This window comes from Ruditapes philippinarum, unplaced genomic scaffold, assembly GCF_026571515.1.
Source record: "Ruditapes philippinarum isolate M1 unplaced genomic scaffold, ASM2657151v2 ctg3221_1_1_1_1, whole genome shotgun sequence".
NCBI classification, from domain to species: Eukaryota; Metazoa; Mollusca; class Bivalvia; order Venerida; family Veneridae; genus Ruditapes; species Ruditapes philippinarum.
Window position 1 is genome coordinate 28,105 of NW_026864889.1, and position 10,431 is coordinate 38,535.

The window sequence follows — 10,431 nt, forward strand, 5'->3', positions numbered from 1 at the left end:
CTAGCCAAAAGTTCTAGCCGTACGTGACTCACGTACTCCATATAATTTTGAAAAGTGCCGTACGGCTAGCCAATACAGTGTGTCCTGGCTAGTCGTACATGACTCACGTACGGCTAGAACTTTTGGCTAGCCGTACGGGCCTGTACGGCTAGCCACTTCCTATTGTGAAATTTTTTATAAACTTCCCTCTGAACTGTTTTAATTTCCCCAAAGTCACTGAGAAATTTGAAAAACAAATGATAAAACGTTGCTAAATTAAATCTTGCAACAATGCAATTTTTATTAAGACATTACACTTACAGAATTCTACATGTACATTATATAAAAGACACAGTTTACACTAGGCTGCCAATACACACAGTCACAGTAATATTCAACATACATGAGGCAGCTAAAAATAGCTCTATATAAATTTATGCAATGTGTTATTATCACGGTTATGTAAATTAAAATCCATGTGAAGTTTTTTTGGACAAAATATTTGTATACTTATATGAAATAATTTGTTTCTTTTCATTTTCTTACAGCAATGATTGATAGTGTAGGTCGGCCGGTGAGGGGAAGGTCAACAATTTGTTGTCAACACTCAATATAACAACAATTGGAAATAAAACATGAAAAGAAATGGAGAGACGTGTTGGAAATATCATTGAGACAGTGGCTTCTATGTCATCAGAATCTGCTGCGAAAGATCAAGGAAATGGAGTAAGACACATTTACAATGATATTTTCGAAATAACATGTAATTGAATTGGAAGAATTTGAAAAATTGTTTTGTAATTATTATGTCTATGCAGCTTATCATGGTATAAATAATAATCCTATATTGCTGGTATACTCGTGGTTTAGGGAACCAAAGAATATTATACAATAAATATATGAGAAAAGAACTTTTAAACAATGGCTTTGTTTTTTTTGCATGTTACTCTATATTCATGTACATATTTTTTTTTCAAAATAACATGAATGTGTAATTGTTTTTTAAAAAAAAGTATTTATTTCTACATGACAAACTGGGTCCGCCTGGGCTCCTTGCCATTGGTACTTGTTGCTGGGTCATATGGGAGTTGCGTTCATTGAACGCCACCTTTCCTTGTTGATCTTGTTTATCATTACCTTCATTGGTTTAAGACTAAAATTCTTATTAAATACATGCATTCTTTTTAAGGGATGTGCATCATGAAGAATCAATGGTATCAGAACACAACATCATGGAAGGTCTTATTGACAAGATCTTGGAGGATGTCCTTTGCCAGATGCCTCGCCAGCACTAAAGTGAGTACTGGTAGTTTGTTTTCTGTATTTTGTTTATTTACGAAAGTAAAGGACTATGCAAAACTGACTGGTGTTGTTGAACTGTTTGTGTTATGTCAGTTGCTTCAATATATGAATATCTCTCCATATACTGTTTGTACATATGTATTTTTTTTTTATTCAAGGTCTATTCTTCAGTCAGATGCTACAGTTACAAATGACAGTGAATGGTCAGATTTATACAATTGTGATGAACAATCCTCAACAATACATCAAACAAAAATGCCTATTAAACTGTAAGTTGAAATCTATGAGGTTTTTTTATATATATTTATAATCATGGTGTAGCAATTAAATGATAATACTGTGATAATTTTGTAATGCTATTTGGGGTCGTCTTCAATAGAAACAATTTGATGTATCTTCATGTCATGATGTGATGAATAATCGATATGCAGTCCGAATTATTTCATAAAAGTGATTACTAAAATTGGTCAGGAAAAAGTCGTGCAATCAGCATTAATAATTAACAAAACTTATTCTAGTATGAACATTGTGTTACATTAATTATAAATAAGTTATTGTCAATTCATTGGTGTAGTTTCTCAATATTTGTCAATATTACGTTTAAAGATGAATTTTAAATTACAGAAAATATTTTTACAATTACAGTTCTCACAGACAGTCAAAGGTTGAAAACAAATCAGAAGTGGTCCACATCTTGAAAAACCTCACAGCAGATTAAGACTTTCCCCAAAATTTCCCTGTAAAACCCGCAGTGGTATGTCCAGTGCAGTAGATACTGCCTGGCACAAAAGAGGATTTGACAGTTTAACATGTAAGTAAAATAAGATTATTTTTATGCCCCCCACAATGTGGGAGCATATAGCGTTGCACTTGTCAGTTCGTCCCAAAATCTTGTGAACGCAACTCCTCTTAAACCGGATGTCAGATTTTGCTTTTAAATTTTCAGGGATGAACCAAACCCTTTAAAGTGAGATGGTAAATAAAGGGAAAGGGTTTTTATCTTTGCGTCAATTTAACAGAATTTTGGGCCCCTTTTTTGAAATTTTTTGGGTTTTTAACTTTTTGGCACAAAGTAGTCCAAAAAAATTTGACCTAAGGAAGGGCATTTAAAAATTGGGCAGAACAGTGGGTGTGGGGGGCATCCGTGGGCCTATTTTACAAAATTTCCCAGTTTTTTCATTTATGTTTAGTAATGATTTTAAAAATTTTTCAGGGAAAAATATCTGTGTTTTATTTTAAACCCCTGTTATTGAAAGTATTAAATTTAAAAAAATGATTTTGGGATACAAATTTAAAAACTGGTTAGTCAAATTGGGTTTTCAAAAAAAGTGGCTTTTTTGAAAAAAAAAAATCCCAATGGTTTTTTTTGAATGACCCTGGTTTTTAACTTTGAGCTCTGACCTGGCTGTCATGTTCACAGCATGCATCATTTTTGTGTCGCCTCTACGGAGTAGTGGCGACATATAGGGATCATTTCTCCCGTCGTCTGTCTGTCTGTCCGTCCGTCACAAAACTTGTCCGGACTACTCCTCATAAACTACTGGTGCAATTTCATCCAAACTTTACAGGAATTACAGTACCAAGTCTAGTTGTGCATTTTGTCAGCATTTTCCGGTTCAATGATTTTTGTCAGAGTTATGGCCCTTTAATAATTTTTATTTTTAAAGTTTGTCTTGACTATTTCTCTTATACCCCTAATGCAATTTCAATGAAACTTTACAGGATGGATCTGTAGCTTAAGTCCTTGTGCATATTGCACGAGTTTTCCGGTTGAATGATTTTTGGCCGAGTTATGGCCCTTTGATAAAAAGGTGTTTTTTTTCTGTGTGTTGCCAGATACACAAAAGCTTGTCCAGACTACTCCTCATAAACTACTGGTGCAATTTCATCCAAACTTTACAGGAATGATCAGTACCAAGTCTAGTTGTGCATATTGTCAGCATTTTCCGGTTCAATGATTTTTGTCAGAGGTATGGCCTTTTTTTTAAGTTTGTCCAGACTACATCTCTTATACCACAAATGCAATTTCAATGAAACTTTACAGGATTGATCTGTTGCTCAAGTCCTTGCACATATTGCACAGGTTTTCCGGTTGAATGATATTTTAGCAAGTTTGATGAAAAGGTGTTGCCAGATACACAAAAGCTTGTCCGGACTACTCCTCAAAAACTACTGGTGCAATTTCATCCAAACTTTAAAGGAATGATCAGTACCAAGTCTAGTTGTGCACTGTCTGTCTGTCTGTCCGTCTGTCACAAAACTTGTCCCAACATGAAATTGGCCACCATGAGCGACACATGTGATCACTGATCGCTCTTGTTTGTTATTTTGGTGTGTTTTTAATATAATACCTTGATTTCTTAACTAAGTTAGATAAACTTATAATATATGAGCCACTTGTCATTTGTAAATAAATCTAGGTTTTGCAATGCAAATACATGTTCATCCCAACATATCAAAATCAAGCCAGCACCAGTGTATTGACAAATAAATAATAATTGCCTTTGGTGTTTATTTTTCATCATTTGTAGGTGAGCTTTTCTAATAGATTACTGCCACTTTATTTCAACAGTGTTCGAAATTAGCAGTAGACTAGTCCGATAGCCACTGACTACTAAATTTCTCCTCGGGCTACCAACTTTTCACAGTAACAAGCCCGACCAGGCTACTGTATTTTCAGAGGCAATATAAACAACTGTTTAGAACAAGTTAATCGTGCTAGTGAAATGTTTTTTGGGCTAGTGAATATTCCAATCTGGTAGTCCAACCAGCCTAGTCGATTCAAATCCTAATTTCTTACACTGTTTCAAGGTGGGGTTTTGGGGTATCATTCACCTTCAGTGATAGTTCTAGTTTTATCCAGTATAAACATGGTAACATGTAAATGAAAAATAAACATTGTTTTTTTCAGTGTACTGCATCAATAAACTAAATATGGAGAGTAGCTTAGTCACCAAAGCAGTCAACACCAAAATACACACAATGGCCAGGGCACTGAAACTTGGAAGAGTGAAAGAGTAAAGTAGTGCGTTTTTAGCTTACAAAGTGACATTGCGAGCTTTTGTCTATCTTTCGTCCGTAAACTTGATCTTTAAACAACATCTCATAAATTGCCAAGCCAATTTCATGCAAACTTACGATATTGTCTAGTCAGTTTTTGTTTTGCTTGCAATCGTTATATGACATGACTAAAGACATTTAGTTTTATTCTTAAGTTATTATGTTTATGTTTGTATAAGACCCAAATATATTGTTAAGATTCATTTTTACAAATTTGAAAGCCATTATTGTTCTAGTCAGTTTTTGTTTTGCTTGCAATCGTTATATGACATGACTAAAGACATTTAGTTTTAATCTTTAATATTAAATTATGTCTATATTTGTATAAGACCCAAAAATGTTGTTAAGATTCATTCTTACAATTTTGAAAGCCATTATTGCTCTAGTCTGTTTTTGTTTTGCTTGCAATCGTTATATTTAGTTTAAATCTTTAGTTATTATGTCTATGAGGGGCATCCGTGGCCGAGTGATTAAGGTCATTGACTTCAAACCACTTGCCCCTCACCACTGTGGGTTGGAATCCCGACAGGGACTTTGGATTCTTTCATGTGAGGAAGCTATCCAGCTAGCTTAACTGAACGTCGGTGGTTCTACTCAGATACCCGTTCGTGCCTGAAATAATGCAAGGAAGGGCACCTGAACGTCACGATATGACCTATACTGTGTCGATGTGACGTAAAAACCCAAAACAAACAAACAAAAAATTATGTCTATGAAATTAGTTGTTTGTATAAGACCCAAATATATTGTTGTGATTAATTTTAACAATTTTGAAAGCCATAATTGTTCATGTCAGATATTGTTTTGCTCACAATCATAATGTTATATGACATGAGTTTAAATCTGAAGGTATTATGTCCATGAAATATGTTGTTTGTATAAGACCAAAATATATTTTTGAGATTCATTTTTACAATTTTGAAAGCCATTATTGGTCTAGTTTGTTTTTGCATAACACATAACGCTATTGTTAGTATTTATTGTTATTAATAGTGATTTGTATAAGTGGATGTCGAAGTATGTATGTTATTCCATGCCAGTTCATGTTTGAATGAAACTTTTTGTCCAGATAGAAGATTTCAAACTGTAACTTTTCTGATTTTTAGCTTTTACAACAATATTATATTTCCCATTTTTGGTGCTAAGAAATACTGCAACATGTGCTGAATAATAGCTATTGTCAAACATTGTTTTTATGCTCCCCGAAAAATTTCGGGGGAGCATATAGTCATCGGGTTGTCCGTCCGTTTGTCTGTACATACATACGAACCCGAATTCGTGTCCAGCCCATAACTTTGTTATTTCAAGTTGGGTTTTAAAACTATTTCACAGAAATGATCACCATATTGAGACGACGTGTCGCCCGCAACATTTGGGTCGCTACCTTGAAGGTCAAGGTCACACCATGACCTTGAACAAAAATTATGTCCGGCCCATAACTTCGTTATTTGAAGTCGGATTTTAAAGCTATTTAAAAGTAATGATCACCATATTGAGACGGTGTGTCATGCGCAACATTTGGGTTGTTACCTTGAAGGTCAAGGTCACAGCATGACCTTGAACAAAAATTGTGTCCGGCCCATATCTTGGTTATTTGATGTCGGATTTTACAACTATTTCACAGAAATGATCACCATATTGAGACGATGTGTCGCACACACCATTTGGGTCAATACCTTGAAGGTCAAGGTCGCAACATGACATTGAAGCAAAATGGTGTCCGGCCCATAAATTCGTTATTTGAAGTCGGATTTTACAACTATTTCACCGAAATGATCACCATATTGAGATGATGTGTCACACGCAACATTTGGGTCATTACTCGAAGGTCAAGGTCACAGCATGACTTTGAAGCAAAAATGTGTCTGGCCCATAGCGTCGTTATTTGAAGTGGGATTTTACAACTATTTTGGAATTATCAGACTTTGAACTTTGTCTGGGACATAACCCTGAAACTTCAAAAGATATACTTTTCTGTGTCCAAATCCTAGTCGGGGAGGATCACCCCGGTTCAATAGGCTCTTGTTTTAATTGATTATTAAGTAATATGAACAATTCATGATAGCATCATAACTAAAGAGTGGAAATTTATGAAAGTCAAATATGTATAGAATCAGTTGCTAATAAAATGTGTGTAAAATTTATCTCTTTTTTTTAACTCGGGAATTAATTTCTTTATTTTACAAATTTATCAAATTTCATTTTATTCTACTGATATGTTTGTAATATTTCTTTTATTTTCTATTGAAAAAATGTGTTAAACCAATATGTATTTGTTTTCTTATAATTCAGCTAGTTTTAATTATTCCAATGTTTGAAAAAATTGTTCGCCAGAACTTTACCAAAATGTTCGCCAAAATATCGCCATAACATATTTGCTGAAACTGGCAAATATGCAAATGATGTTTGCCGCAGTGTTACCAAAAGCTTCTGGCGAACCTCCGCAAACTTACTATGCAAATGAAGTTTGCTGCAAATTTGCCGCAAACTTTTGGCGAACATCTGCAAACTTTTACCATGCAAATGAGGTTTGCAGTAAATTTGCCGCAAACAGAAGCTACCTCCCCCTATAGTTAGCGGCAAATTTGCCGCAAACTTCATTAGTTGCGGCAAATTTGCTGCAAACCTCATTTGCATGGTAAATAATTGCTGAAAGCAGTTTGCTGCAAACTCTCCGCAATGTTTGCGGCAAATTTGCCGCAATGTTCACCAGAGAGCCTTTTTTTTGGTAAGGGGCCTCACTTTGAGTGGAAAATCTGTGTTTTGCTCAGAACAAGTACGTTAGAGCTATTAATTACAAAAAGTCATTGTGAACTGAACTTGGTAGTAGTGATCCCTTTTAAATTTTAAAGCGTTCATTGGGATTGCAAAATTTTTTTTCTTTTTCCCGCACCTTTAAATTTTTAACCCTTTTTTGAAAAAAAATAAAAATTTTTTGGGGTAAAAAACGGTTCCCCTCTCGAAAAAATTTGTTCGCAAATTTGAACTAAAATTTCGACTTTGGGCGCATTTGCCGGACCCGTTTTTAAAAGTACATAACGTGTCAAAAATCAATTTTTTGACCTCGGAAAAAGTTTCCCTCTTAAAATGCCTGCATTAAAGTTTTGATTTAATGGTCTGGCCCAAACCAAATTTTTGAAAAATAAATAATGGAATCACCGGCGCCAAGGTTGACACCTTTTGGGGATTTCAGTTATTACGCTAAAGGCGTTGAAAGGATATCACAATTTATTAGTTCTCTTTAAAGGGTATATATATCTCGGTCTTAACACTTTTAACTTCTATAGCTTTTATTTATAAAAATCATTGACTACGCTCCTCCTAATACGTCAAATTAATATCGCCTTGCGCTCAACATCGAACCTTTTGCTCCATCTCTCGCCCTTTCGCTCCACTACTTTCGAAAAATATCGATTTACAAATTTAAGAAATCCTTCAGGAGTAATTTATTTTGCACGAAGTACAAGTTTTTATTACGGGTTGATAATTTACTAATACACTTTTTCAAGAAATCCGAAAGGTATGGCATTTCTATGGTTAGGAAGTTCAATATTCTACAAATCATCGTTCGCTTCGTCAGGGAGAAAAGTTCTCCCGGGCTGAATATGATTTGCTTTTTGTAACAGGTTAGATAATTGGAAGCCTAAATCAATCCTACACGGAACTACATTTTCCGTTTTTCGAAAAAATACAACTTAAATAAATAACAAGACAAAAACATAAACAATACTTACAATTAGGCGTTTAAATCGGCCTTCCGCTCTATCTCGGAAATGCCGTTCGCTCGTTTTACCGTACACCACAATTTTGAAGTGGAGCGACAGTTTGCCGGGCGTGACTAGGCAATTTTCTGCTTGAATATACTGCTTATTTATGATTTTCTATTATATAACAGTCACAGATGTTATGTCAGTTTAGCTACACTCCTACCTAGTGTTTCGTCCTTTAATAGAAACTTGAAACTTATCATGTGTTGTAATGTATAGGCTCCTAATGAAACCTGATAAAAACTTAAATTTCTATGTTACCTTTTTTATGTTGAAATAATATTGCACGTTTGTTGGGATGTTGTTTTTTAATTAATTAATTAATCGCGACATAGGAATATCTTTTATAACGGCCCCCAAATAAGAAGTATAGCCTGTATCTTAAATCGAAGCTATTTTGTTTAATTATCTGTGACTTAATTTTTGATATAGTACGTATACTATATTGTTTTATATACATACGCAATGCTGTAGTTATTGTACAATTTTTGAATAAAGTAATTGTTATGTTCTGTGCACTCAGCTGGTTTAGATACGAACTAAATTGCATACGACCTTAAATAAAAGAAGGCTACTGCACCATAAATTTGTTTTAAAGATTTCTTGTAATAATGCCGTGTATAAATGTTTATTTCCAATCGCAACTTTTCGACCCTTTCCGTCAGTCTTCGGATTAGGGCCTCGAACACAATAGTAGGAATACACAGAACGGATACGGTATTTCGGTCTAACCTACGCTAAAAAACTAGACATGTAAACAAACAATAATACAAGAAAAGCATTGATGCAAAGCACCAAAGGGCATCCATGCAAGAAATGCAGCAAGTAAAGATGAACAAGTATACATCTGATTACCAGATATTCTTTTAAACTTTTCAATGGTTAATTGGTTTTTAACAGAATTGTATACTATTTATGAATGGACGGACGAAATACATTATTCATCACGAACTTTGGTAGGCATGCTAGAGATTAGAATATTATTATTTTTTCCACGGGAACTTTTAATTCTAACAATTTTAACAATAACATCCATCCAAAATAGACAGGTCAATAATATCCAAAGTGCAATTGGTTGTTTGAATATGTTTCATTTTTCAAATTTCATTTCCTGCAAAATTCTCCATTTCGCTATTTAAAACCACAGCGCGACACGAATCACCGTTTCGTTAAACTAAAACTACTTCTATAAATAGATTTTCGGACTTTCACAATGTTAAGGTCATCATTATATTTATAGGTACAGCAGTACACAATAACCCACTGGGTGTACTACAAAAAGATTAATGAAAAAAACCCCGAAGAGCGCGATTAATTGACTGATAAGATATTTTCATTTGAATATGTTTGCATTCAGTTCGTTATTCATTGTTCGCGACATTTTATTTTTGATAATCAAACACCCTCATACCAATCAGAATGATCGGCTAATATGATCGACGAAAAGGCCCGAGAAGTTGCTGTCGCCCCTTTTTCATTCCATAAGGAGTGTCGCGCTTCGGCGCGGATGCCAATACTGCTGGGAATAGTTGACATGTTTATTTCCAATATTTGAAGAACATGTCTACCTAAAATAAGTGAATTCAAATATTCAAATGAAAACAATACATTATTTGTATATTTATTATTATGGTTGTAGAAACCGAAATAACAAAATACCAGCCTGTTGACATTTAGTCGGATGTGTTTCAAATTGTTCATCAATGGGAATACTTAAATTAAAAAATGGTTGTCAGACATATTTTCAATCATAAGTGTACCGAAACAGACTTAATTTTCTTTTGGATGCCACTTATATGTACATTATATTATATTATTATATGTACGTTTTACATTATCGAAGATTACACTCTCTCTCTATGTTTACATCTGAAACTACTTTTTCTCAGTATTGTTTCCGAGGTTAATATAGCCGAGGACGTTCTGGTTGGTGTATTTCCAATATGACATTCAACTAGCGGCTCGGTAGATATAAGAATAGCCACTTAGAATTGGTCATATATCCTCTACATATTTTTTTAAAACAATACTGTGTGGAGTAAATTAGTATTTATTATGTAAAGGTAATAGACTCTTTTGTCTCAAGTGTGTCCGGTTTTCACATTTGGTACAAGCTTCACCTGTTTATATCTCCATAAATACAAAGCTAATGGAACTAGTTCACTAATGAAAATGTTACAAATTGTATAGAACTATATACATTGATCATTGTGTACATGTATTTTTGTTTGCTTGTTTCTTTCCTTTTATAAAATAAATGTATGTCCGTCAAACGTTTATTTTTAGTGTTTGAATACTATTGGCACATGAATACCCTTTAAGC

The 10,431-nt window shown here is 34.1% G+C and overlaps 1 long non-coding RNA gene across 1 annotated transcript; it reads left to right on the forward strand.

The window, feature by feature from the left end:
• The first annotated feature begins 419 nt into the window (after positions 1-419).
• LOC132727184 (uncharacterized) lies at positions 420-6,609 on the forward strand. The gene is made up of 5 exons (XR_009625305.1): positions 420-705; positions 1,169-1,275; positions 1,440-1,550; positions 1,927-2,092; positions 4,193-6,609. It is a non-coding gene; the product is annotated as an uncharacterized LOC132727184 (long non-coding RNA).
• Positions 6,610-10,431: the final 3,822 nt, after the last annotated feature.